The sequence below is a fragment of the Lissotriton vulgaris genome, chromosome 2_1 (genome assembly GCF_964263255.1).
Source record: "Lissotriton vulgaris chromosome 2_1, aLisVul1.2, whole genome shotgun sequence".
NCBI classification, from domain to species: domain Eukaryota; kingdom Metazoa; phylum Chordata; class Amphibia; order Caudata; family Salamandridae; genus Lissotriton; species Lissotriton vulgaris.
The window spans coordinates 883589370-883613786 of NC_141687.1; the positions used below are offsets into that span (position 1 = coordinate 883589370).

The window sequence follows — 24417 nt, forward strand, 5'->3', positions numbered from 1 at the left end:
TGATTATGGCTCGTAGAAGCATTGGTGGAATCTCCCATTTCCGCAATTTGAGCCATAATAGGCTTTGGGGTACGCGGTCAAAGGCGGCCTTAAAGTCCACGAAGCAGCCATGCATTAACAATCCAGAGGAAGCCGCTTTGTTTAACAGGACAGATATTGCAAGCAAATTTGTTATGGTGCCTGATTTTTGCACAAATCCTGTCTGGTTTAAAAGGTATTAGATGATTTTTTGTTGCCCAGGACAACAGATCTTGAAAAAGAAGTTTGGCATAGTATTTCGATTCTACGTCCAGTAGAATAATCATCCTATAATTTTTCGGTTCTGATCTCTTGCCTCCTTTATAGATTGGGTGGATGATGGTGCCAAGCCACGATTCTGGGAATACCGAGTTGGTCCAGCAGTAGGAAAAGAGGGGTGCCAATTGATGGGCCCAGAATCCTGTATCTTGTTTAAACAGCGCCTGTGGTAGGCCATTATTCCCTGGGGCTCCATCTGAGAGACCCTCAGTTATGGTTCGAACTGTTTTTTCCATGATAATTCCCAAGTTTGTAAATGCATGTTGGGATGGTTCTGAGGGCTGGATCTAGGCGTGGGCGGAAAATCCGTTCCGCTCGCGGATTTTGCGGATTTTCGGGAAATCCGCAATCCGCGAGATTTGCGAATTTCCCGCAAAATCCGCAAATCCGCGAGCAGCGGATTTTGCTCGCACTGCTCGCACTGTTAGCGTGAGTTCGCGCCCCGCGAATAAGTGCAAAATTGCAGAAATACGATCTTGGCAAAACTGAAAGTAACTACTTACCAGGTTCAAAAGTTCAGGCACATCATTAGTAGCCATTTCCTGTAGTGCTTCCTGAGGGGCCCCTCCAGAGTTCAGTTGCCAGTTGAAACTATTATGTGACCCTGCTCTGAACCTCAGAATAGTTACACATATGCCACAAAGGTCCTGAATTACAGCTAAGGGAGACAAGCAGGAGCCAGGCTGGAAGTTAAAATCCATTAATCAGCCCCTAATTCATTATTGTCAGTTGGGGCAGGGCAGGTGTTGTAACTAATTTTGCAACAATGAAAGCACTTAGCAAGTGCAAAAGATCACTAATCAGGGCGCACTAAGGAAGCAGGTGCCAGCTAAAAAAATATTCTGTGACACATTAATCAGCCCCAAATTAATTCAGGTCACTTGAGGCAGGGAAGGTGTGCTTTGCTTTGCCGAAAATAATGTACACTGGACAACCAGAGGGTGTAGTGATGAAACAGAGGGTGGCATGGGTGGGCCAGAGGGTGGCATGAGTAGTCAGAGAGTGGCAGTGGTGACAGAGAGTGGCAGTGATGAAGAAGAGTGTCCCAAACAGGCTGGACACGTAGAAACAACAAGTTCGCAAAACTTGCGACCCGACAGGTAAGTTCGCAAATTGCGAAATTGTAAAAACCCTCGCGAACTGGCAGAAACACGGGCGAACACAAAAAAAAAAAAAATCCGCAAATTCGCGGGAATTCGCGGATTTTGCGGATTGCGAATCCGCAAATCCGCAAAATTCGCGGATTGCCAATCCGCAAAATCCGCTAGGATTTAGTATTGGTTGCCAGTGGCGTCCTTGTGTTTAATTCAACTTTAATCTTTGGTGAACCTACATCCGTTGTGCCCAACGATTGGCAGCAATTGAGTTTTTGGGCCATTACCGGAAGGCTTGACAGTAACCCTGGGCGTAGCACTTCGCTACGCCCACGGAGTGGACGTAGTGTTGCCTACTTCGCCATTTGCGAAGTAGGCGTAGCAGGCAACACTACGCCCACCCCGCGGGCGTAGCGAAGTTGCCCGCCAGTTGCCCGCCACCCGCCTCCCTCCCGCCCTCCCTAAATACTTAAATTGCATTTTATAAAATGATTAAAAACCACTTACCTTGTCCGCCGTGTCCCCGGGGCTCCCTCTCGTCATTGCGCGATTCGCGCTGCCGTCTTTGATAGTAATGCGCATGCGCGGCCACCCGCTATTCTAGATATGGGGGAGGATTTCCTTGTTACAAATGGTGTAGTCTAGGAAGAAGTGAATATGACCGTTTCACCTTGTCCAGTTCGGTGGATTGTTTATATAAGGATACTAAACATAGAATTTTAGTAACATCAAAAGATCTTGGCTAACAATAGACCTAAAAAATGCAGCATATATCCACAAAAAATAGCCTTCAGATGCCCACAGTAGGGGCTTTGGTCAAAGGAGGTGAGAGAGGGTTGTCGCATCTGTGGATTTAAGCACCAATTGAGGGCGACCCCTGCTGCACTGCCCGAACGGGATTTCTATTCCTCCAATAATATTTTAACTCAATACTGCAGCACTATGAGGAAGGGCGCCTTAATGCAGGTTGTGATGAAGAGAGTCAGTGTCACCAAACATTTTGCACAAGGGCACTGTGCATATGGAGAATAACTTAAAACATACTCACTTCTCTGTTGAGAAAGAACAAAGCCATTTGCGTCAAAATCCAGCCTAGCCATGCTTTGGGCATTAATATGGTGAGGCTACAGCTATTAACATAAAGGTTAGATGTACACCTAGTTATGGTTTTCGATCCGGAGGTGTTGAGCGGTAGAAGATGATGGCACCGTGTGAGTTGAAATGTCTGGTTACCTAAAATTTAATTATTGCATGGCCTGTATTAGCCTAGAGCAGGGGTCTCCAACCTATTCTGTAATAAGGGCTACTTGTGTTCAATGAAAACTCCCCTGAGCTACTAATATTATAAGAGATGAAGTAGTAACCGCATCATACAAGATTACATCAGTGACCACCATATGTATGATCACTAGCTGTGATCACCTTCGTGCATCAGGCATGGCTGCCAGCGGTAATGTGAAAAAAGGCTTTGTCAAAATGGGATGCCTCTACATGGGGAATACATAACAGACGTAGATGCAGTGCCTTTACGCTGGAATTTTTATTACTCAAAATATCAGCTTAAATGTATTTCAGAAATGCATTCGTTTTTCTCCAAACATCAGCTTATTACTTATGAAAATTCAGATATTTTTGTTTAAACCACATACTTTTCAATTTTGGTGCATGTATATTAAGACAGCCAAGCAAAAGCTTCTAATCTAGTTCACTGGCCTGCATATAGGAGAGCTTCTTACAGGTAACTCACAAGCTACTCTTTGGAGAAGCCTGGTCTAAAGTAAAAACGATGGGAACTAATCTGAATCCATCTTTCACACAGTAAGTAAATAAACACAAAATATTGAAGTTTTTAGTTAACTCCCTTGTATGTTGCCACAATTAATTGATGAAAGAGTAAGCGCAATCCTGACAGGGAACAGTCTGTGATGTGCATATTAACACACAGGCCTAACAAAGTCCTACCACATGTCACCACTGTTGTGCAAATCACACTGGCTAACAATTCATGAGTGCAATGTGTTTAGGGTGGATGTGAAAATGACTCAGGACAAAAGCACCTGCCCGAGAACTGCAACAGCCAGTCAAGGCCTCCTTGTATTGCTAAATTCAGAGTGTTCACCGACTGGGATAGATGGCCCTGGGAGGGAGGCGTGGCCAGAGACGCACACATTCTAAGCACCTAAATATGACCTCACCCACGAGGGTGCATTAGATAGTCCTGAGAAGTGTTGAAAAAGGTCCTATTGCCAGGGGAAAAGAAGGAGCGGGGTGGAGGGGGAGGAGAGCAAAAAAATATTTTTGCTTAAGAGATGAAAAAATGTTGCCATCAACCTTGGCTGAATACGCCATTTCGAAATAAGAACTCTGTTAAGTCAAATTTAGAACCAAATATATGGCGTTTCAGGAAGAAACGTAAAGTAGATGTTTATGATAAGTGGCATAGGTTCTGTAAAACGAGTTTCCTTGCCACAGACCACAGGGGCATACGATTGCATAGGAAATGTCTGTGAGAGACAGGAAGTGCTGATTACGACAGTAATAAAATATTATGAAAGGAAATAAAATATAGCAAACGGTCAATGGTAGCAGAAGGCCTCCCATAGCACAAAGTTGGTGCATCGTGTTTGTCCTACACAAAGTCTTGTTTGCGTAGAACTATAAAGTGTGTGGTCCGAAGCATCCAACTGAACTCGAGTCCACTGCACAGCTGACAAATGATCCCACCTCATTTATGAGACTAACGTTTTAGCCAAGGTCAACTTGTCGTTTTATTTTTCCCACAGTCGGTGGCCATACGAAGACGCTCATCATAACAGTACTGTAGGCCAAAAAAAAAACAGAGCAAGAGTAAGCTAAAGGGTTTATGGGACTAATTTGCCACACAAATATTAGCAATGTTGAGAGGTAAGAGTCCTGCAAAGCTGGCCTGTGGAGTTTTGTCATTTTCTCCATGCAGAGACAGTCATTTGCAGATGTCTTGTAAGTTGGCTATGTTTCCCATTGTGCCCACTTGAGTGCCCGACATGTGGGATTGTAGCTCGGTAGCAATCCTAAACAGGAGTGCTGTTAATCGAGAAATTGAAAGACTAAAGGATGTCGGATGTCACTCAGAACTCCGTGATTAATATCGTTTTCAATGTAATGAGCACCCACCCCATATAAATTCCCCAACACACCCCAAACATCAGTTGTGGAACTGAGGAGTCGGGTCGAAAGGGGAAGCGGGAAATGGAGGGGAAATGTTGCAAAAAATGCACAACCAACTACGTATGAGTTTTAAAATATAAAACAAATTCCTTGCCTACTGTGACCCTTCCCCACTCCTGTGAACCTTTGCTTGTCCTATCTTTCCTAACGCAGCGCTCCCACTATTCCAGAGTAATCGGTTGTCTCTGTTCCATTCTGTCCTGAACCGGGGGAGGCGGAATGATAGCAGCACAGTGCGTCATTTGCCACATTACTACTTCCTGCAAGTTTGGAGACCTAGGAAAGGGATCACCATCCGCATTCCACCTTCTCCTGATCAGTGGAGATCTCAGGACACCTAGATTAGTGTTCCCTCTTCCACAGCTTCCCTCCATGGGAAGGTACCAAGGAACGGTCAGGAGGAGTGGCCGCTTCCCTGCGCTTTGACGTCACTGCGATAAATTGTCAGGCATCCGCTTCTCTATTGTTGCTGATGGCTTCCTATGGAGGCTGTTGCACTGTTTCATTTACACCATTTTTCTAGTTCATTCAGCTTTTAGGGTGGGTGGATAGCAATTGAATATATTCCATGGAAAGTTATGAATGGTCCAGCCAATCAGGTGGCTCAAAAAGAAGGCCTTAACTACGGATGAATGCTCTAATTTGAAGCTCCCTATTACAACAGACAGCTGCCCTTTTGGAGAGAGGGCGGGGGCTGTGGAGGAAGGAGGGGGCAGCACTAGCTCATTTATAAGATAATACTAATGCTATTCTTGACGGTCAAGAGATTCCAAATACCTGGTTGGGGGCCGAAATCATCCCGATTTATAAAAAGGGATCACCGTTGGACCCATCAAATTATAGGCCAATCAGTCTTATTGATGTCACCCAAAAAATCTACGCCAAACTACTTTTGCAGCGCTTGCAAGATTGGATTAGTGAGAACAATATCCTCTCCCATCTGCAAGCAGGGTTCCGTGCCAAAACATCCACCATCGACCAACTATTACGGCTCCAGGTATTATACTGGAAGCATGTGGTCATGGAAGGGGGTAGTCTTTACCTGACATTTGTGGACCTTAAATCCGCATTTGACATGGTGGACAGGAACCAACTGTGGAGTATATTAACAACAATGGGCATCCCACCCTACTTATGTCACCAATTTAAAAGACTCCACGAAGGAACCTATGCTAAGGTACGTTATGGCAAATATGGCCAGCTGACGAGAGCATTCCCTATTGAGAAGGGAGTTAGGCAGGGATGCGTACTTGCCCCTACCTTATTTTCCCTTTTTTTAAATGGCCTTGTTGACGACCTAAACAGTGTTCATAACATTGACGCTCCTAATCTAGCTGGTGGTAAATTCCCTGCACTTATGTTTGCGGATGACACCCTGCTCCTTTCTAAAACACCTATGGGGATGCAGCGGGTGTTAGACCAATTCACCAAATTCTGTAGGAACAGGAATTTGGTGATTAATATAGACAAAACAAAGTATATGGTGTTTAATGCCAATACAATAAATTGCCCACGCCCGTTAATGGATGGAAGACCACTGGAAAGGGTAAATAATTTCACCTACTTAGGTCTGACTTTAAACGACAAAATGAGTTGGGTAACTCAAATGACCAAGGCTAATTTAGCCCTTTCACAGTCCACGGGTGGGATTCTCAAGGTGCAGAAGTCTTGTGTCCATAAAGTAGTCAGTGTTCCACTGGAAATATATAAAGTCCAAACCAGATCAGCTACCCTTTACGGAGCTGAACTCTGGGGCCACTGTCCAGCGAGTGAGATTAGTATAACAGAGAATAATTTTATTAGGCATCTGCTCTCCTTACCAAAAAACACTCCTTTTGTTCCTCTAAGGTTGGATTTAAACTTGAGACCCATTGCAGAAGCTATTGCTTCACGTCCGCTCCTTTATTGGCGCAGACTGTGGAGCGTCCCGGAGCTTGCGTGCTATAGAGAGGAATTGAAGACTGTGATGGCTCGCCCGACTGTAGGGAGGATAAAGTGGTTATCCTTTATAAGGGAGCAGGCGTCTAGGATTCGCATGGAGAACCTCTGGTCCAACCCGGAGGACACATGCAAATCTATCTCAAAGAAAACTCTGGCTGAGACTATAAAATATCACAACTTAGAAGAGGTCCTTCGATCAGCCAGGTCTTCTAGTCTCACTGACAGCTTTCTGGATTTTAAAATTACCTACAGCTTTGAGAAGGAATTAGACATTATAGAACCTGTTTTAGCAAAAAAACTGTATTTACAGTTTAGATATGGCACACTACCCCTCCATTCTTACACTAATAAATGGAAAGCGGGTCCAGCTCACCCTTGCCCAGGCTGCAATGATCCAAATGAATCCCTAATGCATGTGATACTGTTCTGTCCTGCTTATTCTGCTAGCAGGAAAAAATGGATTATACAGCTATGTGTGAACCTAGGAGTCAGGAACTATGTAGAGTTTTTTAGAATTTTAAAATCCGATACTAATACACTAATAGTTACTGCTATTTCTAAATTCTTGTTTTCAATGTGGTTAAATAGACGGAGATTGATCCAGTAGAATTAAGCTACTTTAATTCAGTAAGACTATGCTTTTACTGTGTTTTGAATACTTAATCAATGCATTTTCTTGCTTTATTGTGTTTTTTTTTTTTTCCAATTCCCTAAAAACCACATATTAACTGCTTTTATTCAAAATGAGATTTAATTGTGTATTATTTTATTATTGCAAATGTATTTTTCACTACTTGATGTACTTTTATGGTTCTTAAACAAACCGAAATAAAGTTAATTTGATGAATACTAAAACTAACCTAAAAGCTGGTCACTAACACATCGTTCAACTTTCGCATGCAAAGCAAAACACAAGGAGATGATGGACGGAGGGCTGAAACTTTTCAGACACTCACACCCAGTCACAGATCTGGGTTTAATCCATCATCGTTCTTTAGCTCACTTTCCACCCCAGTTCAGACATGGCCATATGCAAATCAGTCTGACCCTGTGCCTCATGGGAACAGTCCAAAGAAAAACCAAGTGTGGCAGGGTATGCTCAGACGTGAGTCCCTAGCTCACTTTGCCACTGGATTCAAGCAAGCCGGGCTGAAGACGGCTGGAATGCCAGAAACCGGCCCTCTGAAGCTTGTTTCCGGTCCAGGGAAGGCATGGCTTGGTAGTTCGGGCTGGACTGTTCCTATGAGGCATAGGCTCAGACTGATTTGCATATAGCCATGTCTGAATTGGGGTGGCAGAGTGGGCTAAAGAACGGTGATGGATTAAACCCAGATCAGTTGCCTGGGGGTGAGTGCTTATATTGTCAACACTCCGTCCATCATTTCCTTTGGCTTTTCATGGGAACAGTCCAGCACGAACTGCAAAGCCATGTAATCCCTAGACCGAAAACAGGCCTCCTGGGACCAGTTTTGGGCTAACAGCCCTCACCAGCTAGGATAGCACGAATCCAGTGGCAAAGTGAGCAAGGGACCCTCGGCTGGGCATACCCTGCCAACTTAGGGCGAACAGACATTGTTCTGCATTCTGTCCAACAATTGTTCCTTTTGCTTTTGTCACCCCGAGTGGGATAGGTATGCCCAGCTCCCGTGCTCTCCATGCCACTGGAGTCAAGCTATCCTGGCTGATGAGGGCTGAAAACCCGAAACCGGTCCTAGGATGCTTGTTTCCAGTCCAGGAAGGCCCTGGCCTGTCAGTTCAGGCTGGACTGTTCCCATGGGGCACATGGACAAGACTGATTTGCATATGGCTGGGTCAAGACTGAAATGGCATGGTGAGCAAAATAACAATGGATTTAGGCCCAGATCTCTGTACTGTGGTGAATGTATGACATTGTTCTGCATTCTGTGCATCAATTGTTCTTTTTGCATCTTTCACATGCAGCCTCGCCTCCACCTTAGCCCGAAACCCACTTATTGGCAAATAACTAGGGCTGTGGATCAAAGGCGCAACTAAAGTCAGATGCGGGGAGGGGGGGCAAACATTTGGGGGGTGGGGGGATAGGGGTGAAAGAACAACAAAACCTCATTAACAAGTAAATGGTCTTTTAAAGACCTGTGAAGTACTCGGGTGCTGCTGTGCGTGTGCCCGGGAAGCTGTCTCATCCGGGCTGAAACACACGACAGGGATGGAGTGAAGCCCTCTGAGCCCAATAGGCGTTGCGCACCTGCTGTGGACTATGTTAGGTATTTTGATTTGCAGAGCGCACTGTCGCCCGGGAGAGTAGCCTGGCACTAAGGAGGTGCGAGTTTGGGCGCACTAGCGCCTAGTAGGACTAACCCTATCCCTCTGGTCAATACATCTAAGTTAATTTGTTTACGGGACTTTACAGGCGGATCACTGAGATCAAACGCTGCCAATTCTGTAATCATTTTACGTCATCGGGTTTGAGCTGATTTTATTCTGTTGTCGGAATACTAATCTTAAAGCATTGTGAAAAAACACACGTACATTTCATTTCAGAAGCTTGTGGTCTAGTGAGAGGCCATTTGGCGCACAGCGCCTTCACGGACGGTTGACTTTCATGAGGTGCAGCCGATTACTGCCGCGTGCTGGGGGGGGGAGCGCGGGTCACAGTACAGTAATCAAAGGCGCCGGTGGACTGGAGCACAGACTGTACCATGCGAGGTTTGTGTACCAGTCATGGGGCTGCATTTACTGGAAGTAGAGGCCTGTAGAACTTGAAGGCGCGCTCGCCCTTGAAAATAAATACTTATAAGAAATACTGATTTAAAGTAGTGCACATGTTGAGCCGACTCTACCAAAATAATTTAGGCTGTGATAAGGCGTGGTTGACCTTACAAGGGTGAGGTGCTGAGTGGACCCATCTAGGTTCTGGTGTTCGGCATTCTGGTTGCACTAGCTCCTCTGCAGTGCATGCATTCACCTACCCAGCTATCTTTCCCACTAGACCAGGGGGTTCTCAGCATAGGATATATTTACATCGAGATGTAACTCGTTAACATAGTCGAGTGTTATCGACTCGACGTGGGACTTTTTTAAACGCCACTGACGCCAGCGAGTGAGGCGAGCACACAAGGCACGTTCACAAAAGATTTTCTGTAAATTGATGCGACTTACGCCCACATTTCCAACAGGGCCAGTGCGTCCATAAGGTGAGGTGAGGCAGCAGCCTTAGAACACAAGCAACCTGAGGGGGGGGGGGGGGGGGGGGGGGAGAATTACTGAAAAGGGGACGAATGAGGACTCCTCCCAACCCCCGAGTGCATGGAACGTTCACATAAATAAAATAATAGTTATATGGATCACAAAATCCTTGCACCAGTCCCGGTTTCCAGGAAAAACTGCTCCCATTCATAAAAATATATATATATTTCTCCAACCTACAAGGATCTTGAGAAAGCGTCTTCCCAATTTTTGTTTTGATGCAAATCTACTTTTGGAGACCTAACGCATCAGATATCTAAAAAGATCTTACGGTAGCACATGTCTTCATAAGGTAGGGTACCGCTCCCAGCATAGGAATGCTAAGCAGGTCTTTCAACACATAAAGAGGCCCAGTCTCTTCCTTACATGTGTGAGGGCATAGAACAATGAAAACGGACATGCCCAAGCCTCAGACATCATTTCGTCATAGCTCTCACGTGGCCATGTCACTTATGACACCTTCCACCAGTCTCGTTTTTTTTGGGCTATTTACGGTTAGCAAACTAGGGCGCATAGTTTTCACATACAACATTGCAAGTAGGTTCTAAAAAACATCCCTACATGCTACTGGCTTAAATGTTAGACACATGAGCCACTTGGCTAAGTATGATATCCAAAACCTAACGTGTGTACTCTGTATATTCTCTATTCTGTATATACTCTGTATATTCACCTTGGTGACTGGACATATAACTACAGTTATGTAGACAGATTTTTACTAATTAGAAATAATAGCTAATTTAGTCATGGTTCAGTTATCCTGGCTAGGCCTCAGCTGATCTGCACCGACAGCTATTTGAACATTATCTCTCTCTCTCTTTAGGCTGGTGCGTTTTTTCAATTTCACTGAAACCATTGAAAAAGAAGTCTCAACAGTGGGGTCTGTAATGTAACTTTTTAGTGTTTTCTGCTGATGGTTTGCTGTATATCATTTATTGCAAAAACAGCAATTGATGGACAGAATGCAGAACAATCTCATACATTCACCCCAGTACAGAGATCTGGCCTAAATCCATCGTTTTTTGCTCACCATGCCATTCCAGTTTGAACCCAGCCATATGCAAATCAGTCTTGACCCTGTGCCCAATGGGAACAGTCCAGCCCAAACTTCCAGACCAGGTCCTCCCTTGTCTGGAAACAAGCATCATAGGACTGGTTTCAGTATTCCACCCCTCATCAGCCAGGGTAGCAAGACTGCAGTGGCATGGAGAGCAAGAACAACGATGGGTTCAACCCAGATCTGTGACTGGGGGTGAGTGTCTGAAAAGTTTCAGTGCTCTGTCCATCATATCCCTGTGTTTGCTTTGTTTGCCCTAAGTTGGCAAGGTATGCCCAGACGAGAGGCCCTTGCTCACTTTGCCACTGGATTCAAGCTAGCCTGGCTGATAAGGGGTGTTACCCCGAAACCGGTCCCAGGATGCTTGTTTCCAGTTCAGGGAAGACCCGCCTTGGCTGTTCAGGCTAACCTGTTGCCCTGAGGCACAGGGTCAAGACTGATTTGCATATAGCTGGGTCTGAACTGAGGTGGCAAAGTGAGCTAAAGAACGATGATGGGTTCAACCAAGATCTGTGACGGGGGAGTGTCTTAAAAGTTTCAGCTCTCCGTCCATCATCTCCTTGTGTTTGCTTCGTATATCATTTATTAGCTGGAAACCCCAGTGCATTTTTGCGTTACATTAAATTGTCAATTAATTTCCTTAATTTGCAGTTCATTAAGCTTTATTCGACAATAAGTCATAAAAGCAAATAAAATATAACAATACAACACTAAATATAAAGAAATAAATGATTTGTAATCAGGTATGAGAGCGAAGCATTGCAGCATACAAGAATAACATTTCTTACACACAAAAACAGCAAGTTTAGTCCTCTCCAAGGAAAAAAAATTAAAATGGGTGCATATACGAGTTAGTGAAACCTACAAGAGGGGACCTAGATGACATCTTGTAAAAGAACACATCCTTAAAATGTTTTTGAAATAACAGAACCAATTGCCAATATTCATGATTGCACGCACTAGCTATAGAAATAACACATGATCTTTCACTTAAAGGTATAAAAAAATAGCATAGAGGAACAATTATGCCTTTTGCCAAAAGGCTCTCACAATAGAACAGTAGCTCTTGTCAAAAGGTAACTATCATGGCAAAAAGCAAAAGGACCAATGGCCCATTAACACCTCTCCAAACATGCACTAGTATCATTAGCGCAAACGCATTTGGAGAGCCAGATCCAGGCTGCCTGGAGATACCTGGCGACTGCATACACCACCAGCCTTGAGGTGTCAGTTCTTAGAATATTAGCGGCCACAAGGTAGCTCTTAGCACCCAAAGTCCTACACAGTACCAGCAGTCACCTTTCCTGTGTGAAACATACACCGGGCAGAAGAATAAGAAATGAGGTATAACCTCAAGGGGGCCGATGCATGCCAGGCATTCACCACCCTTATATTTCGCATTTGCCTACTTTGCACACAAAAGGCAATAATAGGTAAGGACTGGTATCTAAATGGCAGAAACAGGTTCCTGGCTAAGGGGGAGTAGTCTTGTCAATCATACCCTTGCAGCTAGGGCTGAACTTAAACTCCAAGAAGTCAAGGCCCAAGGTACCTCTACTGCTACCAATAGCTTCTTCGTACACGCCCACCTATGTAGGACGATTTAATTACCCATATTGGAACCGGATGTGAGATCCTCTGGTGTTACCCAAAAACTTACCAGACCCAGCTTCCTAAAGCGGACCTGATACACTTGAACCAAGGTATAGACTGAATATAAGGATGGCCTAATAGATCTTTAAGGGGAATTCTGTAGGCTCCTATGGCAGATACGGTGCAAATCGTAGGCCAGTAGAGTAGGGGTCTAAGCACAGCATTCCAAGCAACTCTCTGGAGTGCCAAATTAAAATACAATGGGATCGGCAGCTACTCTTTGGGAGTGCAAATAGCTGCCTAATGAAATTGTGCCCTGTATGCGATAAAATGTTACCCTTAACATGACCCCATAACTCTGCTCCATAAAGTGCTACCCCCGGAGCCTTTATATCAAAGATCCGAATCTCTGGGGCAACTTTTTTGGGAAAGGTTTTGTTAGAGAGCATTAACAATCGACACCAGTGGGGCATTAATGAGCAATCAGCTTTATGAACCTGTATGGACCAATCCTGGCTAGGTGTAAACCTCAGCCCCAAATAATCAAAATTGAGTACCTGGTCGATTAGGTCCATATTAACAGCTAGTTTACATTTCCTTAATTAGTTATGCATAATCTAACTAATGAGATGCAGTAGGAAGTAGGTGTCTCACAAAGTATCTGGTGTACTAGAATAAGGATTGGTCTACAATCTCGCAAACTTGCTATTTCAACTCGGTCATGCCATACAAATTAAATGTGTGTGGCTTCTGTGCCAAACTTAAAATCAACTATTTTATTTTGGAGATGTGCCAGTTCTTTAGGGATTTTCTTAGACGGCAGACTCTGCACTAGTCTGTTTATTTCCTTAATTCTTAATCCTTTGGATTATTTCTTAGGAGAGCAGACTATGTCAGTCTGTCCATTTGCTTTATACTGGGTTCTGGCTTTCTTCAGACACTCACATTAGTTTAGCCCTCTTACAGAATATAACTATTTTGATTAAAAGGATTAACTAACTAAATACTTTTAGTTTTCTGTAATGATCATCATTTTGAATAAAACCATGACATGTTACCTGGAACCCTATCTAGCACAGGTTTGTGTTCAGTAGCCTTACAATAAGTCTTACAAGTACTTACAAAGACTCAGACAGTCCTGATCTTTCGCATCGACCCTCTATATTAGCTAATGAGAGCGCTAACAGACCCAAGGCAGAGGCTAGGTGTGCCTTTTTTTTCTCCGAGATTTGACTTTTGGCAACAACAAAAAACCACAATCCTCTTATATTTCTGTTTTGGGGGTAACATAATTACCAATGTTGAATTTTTGGAAACTATATTTTCTGTCATCCAAATATTGCTGTCAAGGGAAACAGCTACTTTTTTTTAGGTTCAGCTGGAGATAGCTTCATGCTTTCTGAAAAAAAAAAACACCCCCCAAAAAAAAGGAAAATAAAAATGTAATAAACAAATCAGTGAACGAAGAGTGAGTGAACGCTTATTTTTGTAGGTATTTTTGAGTGCCATTCTGATTTTGCATTCGACCACAACAGCTTACAGCACGGGCAATGGGTAAGCCCACTGCTGTAACGTATTGTGAATTACAATATGTTCCCTGATCACATGTCCAGCCCCTAGAAAAAATGTGTGCACCTCAGTGCCAGGGCTTGAGTGCCTGGGCACTCTTGCATTTGTCAATTTGTTTGCAGATTTCTTTTGTTTGCAAAAAAAAAGGAACTATTTAAGAGCTGGCCTATTGGGTTTGCCAATGCTAGTTTCCACAGAGCTACCTTCTGCCTAAACTAGAAACAACACAGGTATGAAAGACAAAATGATAATGAATAATAGAACAATGGCATACTGAGGCACCATTTAAGGCTGGGAAGTGGCAGCAGGACAGTAAAGGCTGCTATTAGGCATCCTTCTTCAACACTAGTCTGTCTGTTTTCTACAAATTTAATTTAGAACATTGTATATTCAGCAGGGGAAAAGAAAAGGAGTACAAAAGGGGGAAAACTATTCGAACAACAGGACATGCTCCTCCTGTCTGGTGAGCACATCACTAATCTGGATCTTCCATTAACCAAATCAGTGCATGCCAAGAGTTGTAGCCTTAGGTTAAATTCACAAACATATGTTTTCTTGTAAATTTAGCATACATGCCCTAATAGCATATTTTTGCTCTTAAGGTTGTAAAAGGATTTATAAGCACACAGACTTTTTTCTGAGTAAATCTAGTCCCCCTGGTGTGGAGTGGGCATTCCAGGGCTGGGATCACCTGAATAATTGTGCACACACAAACCAGTGGCATAAGGAAGCTTGAGGGGGGGGTGAGAATGTGACTCCCCTGCAAAGTACATTGAAGACCCCCAAAACCAACTCAGGAGCTCTGAGACCAGGGGCATGTCGCCCTTGTACAGTGCCTGAGCCCTTCCACCCCCTCCCCCCACCACCACCTCCCCCGCAGCGAGGGGCTTGCTACGCCACTGGCATAAACATGTTTTTTCCTTCCACTCCGCCTTTGGAAGGGGTCAGAGATTTACTACTGTCAAGGGCAGGAGCAAATCCTTTTCCAGGGCAGGTAGAGACTCACCCACCCCCAACATTGTTGGAGATATGCTGGAAGGGGTATCTCCTGTGAAGTGGAAAAAAAAGAGAATAAATGCTTTCTTACCCATAGGAAGGCATTTCTCAAAATGCTATTGTACAGTACGTAACATTGCTCCTGAGGAAATCCCTCTGCATCCGAGCACGTGGGAATGCACAAACTTTCCTAGGACAAGTCTGGGACCTGGGACTGGGTTGCATCTCTGTCGGTGTAGAATTCCAGTTCCATCGAAGTATCACAAAAGACAACCGTGAGCTGTAAAATTGGCATCCTGAAGTCATGTTCTTTACTACTCCCCCTCTCCTCTTAGTGTTTCCACTGATCAACAAGTTTTTCACCTTGCAATCTTGGGCTCATGTGTTGTTCGAAACGTGTCCATGTACACTTATTAAGCGCAGCAATTTTAGCAGTTGAAGTGCATAAAGAAAAGTATGGGAACAGTGATCTTGAGTACAGTGGGGACAGGGTCAGCGAGTGTGGTGGGTGGGGTCAACGATGTGGCTAAAAAGAACAAAATATTCTCCATTATGTTGGCCTTTTCATCTACAGGTAACTACATATAAAATATAATGAACACACCAAAAACGAACAATAAATGCAACAAATGTATTTCTGGGCAATGCATTTTTCTGCTAAGAAAGCTTGGTGTGTTAATGTGACCACTTCAGATGTCTGTGGGCAGGGCTGGACTAGGAACACAAACCAGCCCTGGCAATTTAGCTGGACCTAGGGGAAGGGGGCAGAGGGGAGTCGAGGGGGGGGGGCTAATGAGCAGCACTGCTGCCACTTTTATTAATGGGGGTCGACATTGCAGCACTGCTGCAAAACCGGCTCCCCGTAACCAAAACGGCCCTCACCACGAAGGGTGGGCGTAAAATCCGTTTCGCGGGCGAATTTGCAGATTTTCCGCGATTTCGCGATCCGCGAATCTCGCGAAATCGCGGTAAAATCCGCGAATCAGCGGGGACGAATTTTCAGCCAAGCAAGGGTTACAGCAGCAGGTGCAAAAGTTAAACCTAATTTCTTTGTAACCTTTTACAAAAGTGTTACAAACAAATTAATTTCAACTTGGACACCTGCTGCTAATTGCTTCCTGGCGCCTCGTTGCCTACTTGCAACTATTCTCTGACCCTGCTCTGACCCTTGAAGCAGGGTCAGAGAATAGTTACAAGTAGGCAACGAGGCACCTGTCCAAGGAATTAAACCTCATCAGGAAGCACTTACAGATATAAAAAACAGGAAGAATGGAGAGGATGGCAAATACACCCATTTTGAGTTGTCACGAGGGGTTAAACTAAAAGAGACCTTTACAGCACAATTTTCATATGCATTTTGCTAAAAATAAAAAGCTGTATGTTCTGTAGGGGCAACTCAGGAACCTGGCCCTTCAGAGATCCGGCCTCTCTTTCTTTCTCTCGTTCTCTCTCTCCCTCTCTCTTTCCCGCTCTTTCTCTCTCTTTCTATCTATCTCTCTCTCCCATAAACGACTGCATGGGTAACTTCGCTATGCAAGCGGCTCGCGAAGACGCAAAAATCCCTGCGAACACGCAAAAAACCCAGCGAACACGCAAAAAACCCTGCGAACACGCAAAAAACAAAAATTCGCACAAATTCGTGAATTTTGCGGATTGCGAATTCGCAAATCCGCAAATCGCAAATTCGCAAAATTCGCCCATGCTTACTCACCACTCAAAGACCGGCCCCCACCCTTCTGGCCCACCGGGAAAATGCCTGGTGCCCGCCATGGCCAGTACGGCCCTGTCTGTGGGTGTTACCAGGCAGTCAGGACATCGAATCCTGGTTGGTGAACTGGGGAAACAGTGACATGTATTTATAGTGCTAAGAGGTCTAAGCCTGTGACAGAAAGCACTGTGAATGTATGTAGGTTTAAAAAATACATTATACACAGCATAAGGCTGTACACAGTATAAGCAGGCTGTCTCAAAATATGCAAAAATATATATTTTGTTTAATGTTTACAGACCTTTCAAAAGTTATGTTTTTAGTAAGACACGGATTGTACCTAGTGTAAACCTTTTTTTATAGTTTCATATTGAAAGGGCAGATTCGTTTTATTAAAGCCTTTATAGGCACCCAAGCAGCCTTTAGATTTGCTGAGTAACCAATTGCACACTTGTACATTTTTTTCAGGTATCAGGCACCCTGGCGACAAGGCTGGTTTCTCCTTCGGCTGCCTCTCACTTCACAGTAGAGGAGACCCTCTCTCCTTTCAGCCTGCATGAACGGTTGTTTTTTCATTTAAAAAAGTGGGTACTGTTCTAACCAAATTAATAAAAACTGAGAACCTCAGAGCAATTCACGACGTTACGATTTATCTTTCAAGAAATTTGTTTAAAAGTGATGTTTACAGAGTCTACTGGTATTACAGAAGCGGATGAAGTCTTTTTTTCTGCATTTACAGAAACGGCCCGGATAAAATACTGGTGCACTTCGTGTTTTTTTAACACAATGATAAACAAATTGCACAAATGCACTTCCCCTTCGTTGCACAACGAGCGTCCATGCTCGTCATTGCACTGTATGATATGCACGGAAGGTTTCACAGTAGCGCGCCGTCATTTCCTCTCAGAAAGGTGACGTAGAGAGACATATATGGAAGCTGGCCAAGAGTTCCGAGCTTCTGAAGAGCCAGAGATATGTACACGACATGCCACCGGCTTTAGACCCCAGGCTACCGCCCGTCATGCATGTCGTCAAGGGATTACTCGAAGGTCAGTCAGTCCCACATATAATCACAAGTGGAAGTCAAGGCCAGTGGAGGGGTGAAAGAGGCATTTACATACCTGATCCTGACACCAGCCTTTGAGACTATTAAACACTCAAGAGCACCGGGTGAGACCGACACGCACTAGTGGACACGTCTAACGTCCCCTGGTCTGACATCATGGAAGATTCTAGAAGAGATGGGAGAGCAGCCGCGTCAAAGCATGAGGCGTCCAGAAGGAAGGCTGACTGAACGGGCCGCTAGTTGCTGACAAACCCTGCATCCTGGATGTCAAGAGTTTGAACACCACCAAGGCAAATAGAACCGCCCATTCTTCGGAGATGTGTAATAAACATCTGCCTGTGAAGTTCAGAAGAATCCACTAAGGAGCCTGCGGGAGCACGGGGCTCAGAGCACGGGCATATACATCTCTTCTGTGGATTCAGGGACGCCACAGCAGCCAGCTGTTTTACAGGTCCACTGCCAGCCTCTTCCTAGTCACTCCAAATGTGGCTTTAAGTTAAGGTTATTTATCAGCTGTGGACATTGCAACCTCAGGGCAGTTTAGGGTTTAGTGGAGGCTGGAAGGCAAACGTACTTTTCTAACTCCGTACTAGAATATTTAGGAAAAATAATTCAGGGGTTTTATTTACCGTTCTAATTTCAATCCAGGAATATTTTGAAAAAGTTAAAAATTCCCCAGGTATTTTTTTTTTTTTTTAAAAAGGGATGCAATGTCAAGAAGCACTGTCCTGAAAGTGCCATTTGGGTAAAAAGACTACGAACATTGCTGTGGAAGTAGGACTTTGTCGAGCCAACATATGATCAAATTGTGTTATCTTGCCAAATTACTTCACCTCCATGTATCTCGGTTCCATTATATATCAACATTTGAAACACAGATGCAAAAACCAAGCCCTTTTGTTAGTTAGTTACCTATAACAAATGTGTTCATTTGCATTGAAGCATTTTCCTGCCCATAACAAGGTATCTGACCTATGGAAACCTCCACACCACAAACACCAAGAACATCGCACAAGCTCATCAAACACACGTACGCCCAGCACAGCTAAAAGATGCTATAAAGCTGCATCACCATGTTGAATACCATTTATACTGGTGGCTGAAGCAGCAGTAAAGAGCTGCAGATGCAGCTGAGACAACACAACAACATCATACACCCACAGTTCATTGGCAGATACCGCCAAGCGGTGGTTAATTCGTAAAAAAAATAAGTGCTTGGGCTCTCATCAGGCTGCAGCTTCGACCAGCCCATTTCTGCTGTCAGCGCTGCCTACCGCAGAACCACCAAACCCTATGTGTGGGGTGTGGGGATGAGCCATAATGCCCAGAGCTGCTGACTTTGGAGCTGGGGAACCAGGTTCGAGGCTGGGCGTCAGCTTATCATCCTGTGATTCTGGGCGAATCACTCAATTTCCATGTGCCCACCAAAAATGAATGTGTCCTTAACTGGAGCTCAAGCGCCGGTGTTGATGATTAAGTGCCCCGGAAGCCACTGCCTGGAATTAAGTACTGCAGCCAGCCAACCTAGAGAGAGACTAAAACACATCATCACTGCACTACTCCAGTCTGCCATCAACGAAGAGGGCCAAATCCAAAGGAAGGACGTGCGCTCTACAAATGACACTACCATAACTCAAGATCACATTACGAGTCACATTTACTCTACTTAGTGAACAGAACGTTTTGGTTTGAAATGGACAGAAATAACTACTTTGATGGTGCTGAAAGGAAAGAAGAGTACACTTTGTCTACAGAACTAAGGGCTGAGAATGTACACCAATATCTGCACCCTTGTGGGAACTGAGTTCCTTCAAGGTTGGAGCCTGGGAGAGATATTTGGTAGTAAAAAATAATTAAATAGCTCAGTGGGTTCAGTCCTTGCTGCTGAGATTTGTATGCAACAGGTAGTTTAACAGGTGGAATGAATGAAATGCTTACACAGGCCAGCTCTGGGAACTGAATCACCCAGGTCTGGCTTTAGAGGCAGGTTTGACTCAAAGTAGCACAGAGGGTTCATTGATACACCTGAGGCAAAGAACGTGTACAGTGCAGATCATGGAATTTTATTTTATGTCAATAGCTCAGTGGGTTAATACTTGTCTCTAAGTGATTGTTTTGCTCCCTTTCAGTTTGTAAGTTACAATCCTAATACAACAGAGTGAGCTATGAACTGTCATCAAAAGAGCTGCATGCGATTTACAAGGTATAGGTTACAATGTTATGTTTTTCCTCAGTGTTTCATTATTCTAATATTGCTATAAGGGTTTGTTTGGGTAGAATTACATTATTATTAGTAAAGCCTACCCCAACCACTGTGGTACGCCTTAAATATTGAGTGTGTTCTTCTCCTGTCTAAACACATTTACAATGTACCGTCTGCTTGCATGGATGACATGCGACTCCTGCACCTTTTATCCCTCATTGTCTTATCTATCATTTCCTATTCACTGATTTACACACTTGTATGATTGTCAAAGTGCTCTGACACCCTACACTCATAAGAGCAGCGCTATCAAATAAATGAAATGCATGTGAGAGAAGGGCTAGAGAGAGACGAGGGGCACTGTTGGAGGGTAGTAGTTTGAGAATCTGCGAAGGAAGTCAGCCATAAAAGTTTTTGGCACCATCTTCACTAAAGCTGGCCTGGAATCACCTTAACCCTTTCTGGTCTGGAGGAGTGATTGCGGGAAGCTTTCAGAATACACTTTAGGTAGACAACTTTGCTAAGGAAGGCTGCAGGGATGATGTTTCATATCTGTTTAGTCCAGAGCTCTCCCCGCCCTCAATCAGAAACAGCTCGGTGATCATTCTCCAGAGGGGGGTATATCGGGTGCTAGCTTTTTGGGTAAAGTTAGGCAAGCTTGCTATTTATCACGCTAAGAAACATGGGGTGTACAAATGCGAGTGTCTCTTGTGCAAACATCTGGTAATTTCACAGAATACTACAATACCTTTACTTTGCCCGGACAGCTTTATGCACGGGGTATGTTAAAATAAGGAGTTTTACACCCCTTTCAGGTTGTTGAAATGAAACAACAAAATAACAATAATAAAAAAAAATCGACAACATTCCTCCAATTCCAAAGTCAAATGGTGCATCTATTTTCAGCACCAACTACTACTCATAGTGAAACATTGTGCATCTGCAAAGACAAAACTGCATCAGGGCCAAAAAGCAGGAAGAGCTGTGAGCTACAGACAAGGCAATGGAAGGGTTCTGTGCAAGACTTCACTCACATAAGAAAAACTTAGCACACTTCTGAAAGTAATGACAAAATAAAGTATTAAATAAAAAATGGCACTGTTTTACAGCAACACTTCTGAACTCCTCATCAAGAAAGTTCCACATATCTACATAGATGGTTTTAATACAGAGCTGTATATAGGTTAGGGTCTTAAAAAGTTGTTTGTGGCTTTTGGCCCTTAACAACATTGCTTGCTAGTCATCATATGATGTACTGATGAACACTTGTATCTTAGGGTTGGTATTCAACCCCAAAGCATTGTCTGCGGAAGACACCACAATGACAGTGAGTGTGCTGTGGGCAGGATGTTGAGATTACCACATTCCTGTAAAATGAGACAATTGTGGAAATACAACTGTTTCCACCAACTGACATGACTCGGAACTACAACTCCCAGAATGCACTAGGATTGATTGATCAAACACCCTCGAACACCGTGTCCCCAATAATACAGTGGCACACTAATGCGAGGCTCTTTTATTTTTTACCTACATATATGCCATTTCTGAACTTTCTCTCACCTCCCCATGCCCTGTGCCGAAACGCAGCTTTTTAGCTAAAAATGACACATTGTGGTCTGGGACTTATAGTCCCCCCTCTAGAAAAAGACGTAAAATGCCTATCATGCAAAGTGCATTGGCTAAAAGCTAGAAATAACTAAACGCTTCATAAATTACAGAAGACACCGAATGGCTAGCAATGTGCATGTTGTTTTGCTAGCATCCTATCTAAAATATCACTTCCTTCAATTCAGTTGCTGACTGATCATTTTTGGATGTTAGACTTCCTTCTGCTATTATGTGCTCAGACTAGAACTATCAAGCGCCCCATGTCTCAGAGTTATTCATTATTTGAGGTTTTATTTGCATTCAGGCACACGTAGTCCACTTTATCCTACAAAAATATCAGGACTACAAGTGACAGAATACAAAGAGAAAATGATCTGGGCTGGATAAAATATTATCAGATGGGGTGGGAAACTTGAGCGCGCGGCCAGTCACCTGCATGCTCTGATTTGGACCCAGTAGAACCCATGGGTAAGAGGTCAACTGGAATTTACAGCCGGGTTGATGTATGTGGCATTTCTTCACCCACCCCACGGTGACGCGCGCGACTTTTTTTTCCTTACCTGCCTTTCACCTGCACCGTGGATTTTCTGCGTTTAACTTTTCTCCGTCGCTGCTGCGCATGAAAAGGTTCCTTGGCGCGGCATTACTTCGTCCCTTCATGCCCCGGTATGAGCCTCCCCATTCTCGCTCTCAGTCCGCCTCTGAAAAGACTCCCAGGGGCGAGAAGCTGCACTTTGGGACGTTCCTGCGCGCTCCCTGCTCTCTTCCTTCACAAGGCTCGCCTGTTCTCCATGGCCAGGCTGCTGCTGAGGCGTGAGCCTGTTTTTCAGGCTCGGCCACTCCCTCGCGGCCAGGTGAACCGGGCTGGCAGCAGTTTCTGCCGCGGCAGCGGGTCCTCCCCTTCTGGGCAGAGCTGGGCTGGCCTGCGTCCCCGTGCCCAGCGAGGGGAGGGAGGAACTACGAGCGGTGGCGGGGGTGGAAAGGCCGGTGCTGTTTACTTCCTAAACTTTTTTCCCCCACACCTTCGGATTTCGTCTGGTCGCAACAGACCCCCAACATGTGTTTGCTTGTGAATGCGTGTAACGCAAGACGCGGAGGGTGTGCCGAGCTGGCGACAGCCCTATGTCACCGGGGCACCTCTAGCCATGTCTGCTATATTTTTCACCAACGCGAAGCATGCTGGGACTTGTAGGTTTCTATTCAGAATGAGCGAAGCTAAGCAGTAGAAGCGAGTGCACCATCAATAGCACAGGGTCGGTTGGCCACACAGGAACACGGGCACAAGAGGCCACCATGAGCCCCTCCTATAGAAGTAGAAGCAGAGGAGCATAAGTACACAACCGCCAGGGTTATCCACTTCCCCAGTCCTCGTTTTTAGCTACCAATACTTTTCATTCTGGTTCTTGTAGTTTGGTTTTTTTAACACTGTAGATATAGACTATCATGCCAAGTACAGTTGGTTTAAAACCCAGGAACGGCTGAAGATTTCACACACCAGCTATATTTATCCTTCCAGTCTCAGTAATCTGTGTAATCTGTTTGTAATTTCACGTTTTCTGGGACTCAAAAAAACCGAAGATCCAGCTTCTTTTTAAGTCTGGTATGTAATGAGTTACACAAAACTGAGTATGCATGGTACAGTTAAAAGACCAACTCTCTGTAGAGCTCTCAGGTTACCCTAACCCATGTGTAACTCCTTCAGTCCAGGTGTTTTTCTTTGCATTCATGGACTGGTTGTCCTGTTTCTAACATTATAAAACCAGGACTGTACGTGCTCGAATGTAAAGCCAAAACCTAAGCTGACTGGATGGGCCTGGAAAACGTGAACGTTCTGCTTCTGCATCCCCACACTGTCTGATCTTGGGCATAACCACTGCATAGTCCTGTGCTTGAAGTCATTAGATGATGTCATGTTAGAGGGGACAAAGTGCCCACCTCTGGGTTTCCAGTTTACAACCAAGTGTAATTTTGCCCAATTGGTCCAGTCATGTGCAGCTCCAGGATTCGAGATCCAGGAAGGCCATGATGCGGCCTGGTTGGGCTATGAAGACGGATGGGGTTCCCTAGCATCTCCCTGGTGTCTGAGAGCTGGCTCTGGACATGCAGGATGGTCTTCTAGGGGATGAGCATCATACCCTACCTGCTGACCAGGTTCTAGTTTTACTCTGCATTTCTGAGGTTTGTACCTATGTGCTTTTGCTTTATTTCTTCTGCTCTCTCCGTCTCATCCTTCTTTCTCTGTCTGCCTCACAAGCCGGCTCACCACTTCACCCTGCACTCCTGTCCACTTCACCCTCTGCTTCCTTCCACCGCCTCATCCTTTTCTCTATCTTCACCCACTCTCTTCTTTCTCTGCCTTACCCTCTTTCTCTCCACCTCATCATCCTTTCTCCCTGCCATGGTCTTTCTCTCTCTGTCTCACCCTTCCTCTCCACCTCACACTTTTATTTCCATGTCACCTTCCACTGTCAGTCCACCTCATCATCTTTTCATTGTGCATCAGCCTCCTCTCTCTGCACCTCACCTTTCTGTCTCCACCTCACCCTTCTATCTCCCCCTCGCCCTACTCACTCAGCCTCCCCGCTCACTCTCTACTCCATCCTCCTCCGTCTTTTTGATTTACCCTTTTTGTTCTCTTCAGTTCACTGCCTTCCCTCTCTTCCTTCTCTCTGCTTCAGCCTCCTCCTTCTCCTCTACCTTCTACCCATCACATCCAGCTTTCTCTGCTTTACCTTCTCCTCTCTCCACCTGACTTTCCACTCTCTCCACCTCATCTACTTCTGTAAGCATAAATTTCACTGCTGCTGCATATGGGGTATCAATTGAGCACCAGAGTTGTGAAATCTGCTG

The 24417-nt window shown here is 44.6% G+C and overlaps 1 protein-coding gene across 2 annotated transcripts in view; it reads right to left on the reverse strand.

The window, feature by feature from the left end:
- The window catches only part of NCMAP (non-compact myelin associated protein), a 222077-nt gene extending 199414 nt beyond the window's left edge, over positions 1-22663 (reverse strand). For both annotated transcript variants that reach the window (XR_015308434.1, XM_086956401.1), the window contains exon 1: positions 22128-22663. The gene's annotated coding sequence lies outside the window, so the exon portion shown is untranslated. The remainder of the gene's footprint in view (positions 1-22127) is intronic.
- Between the last annotated feature and the right edge of the window lie 1754 nt (positions 22664-24417).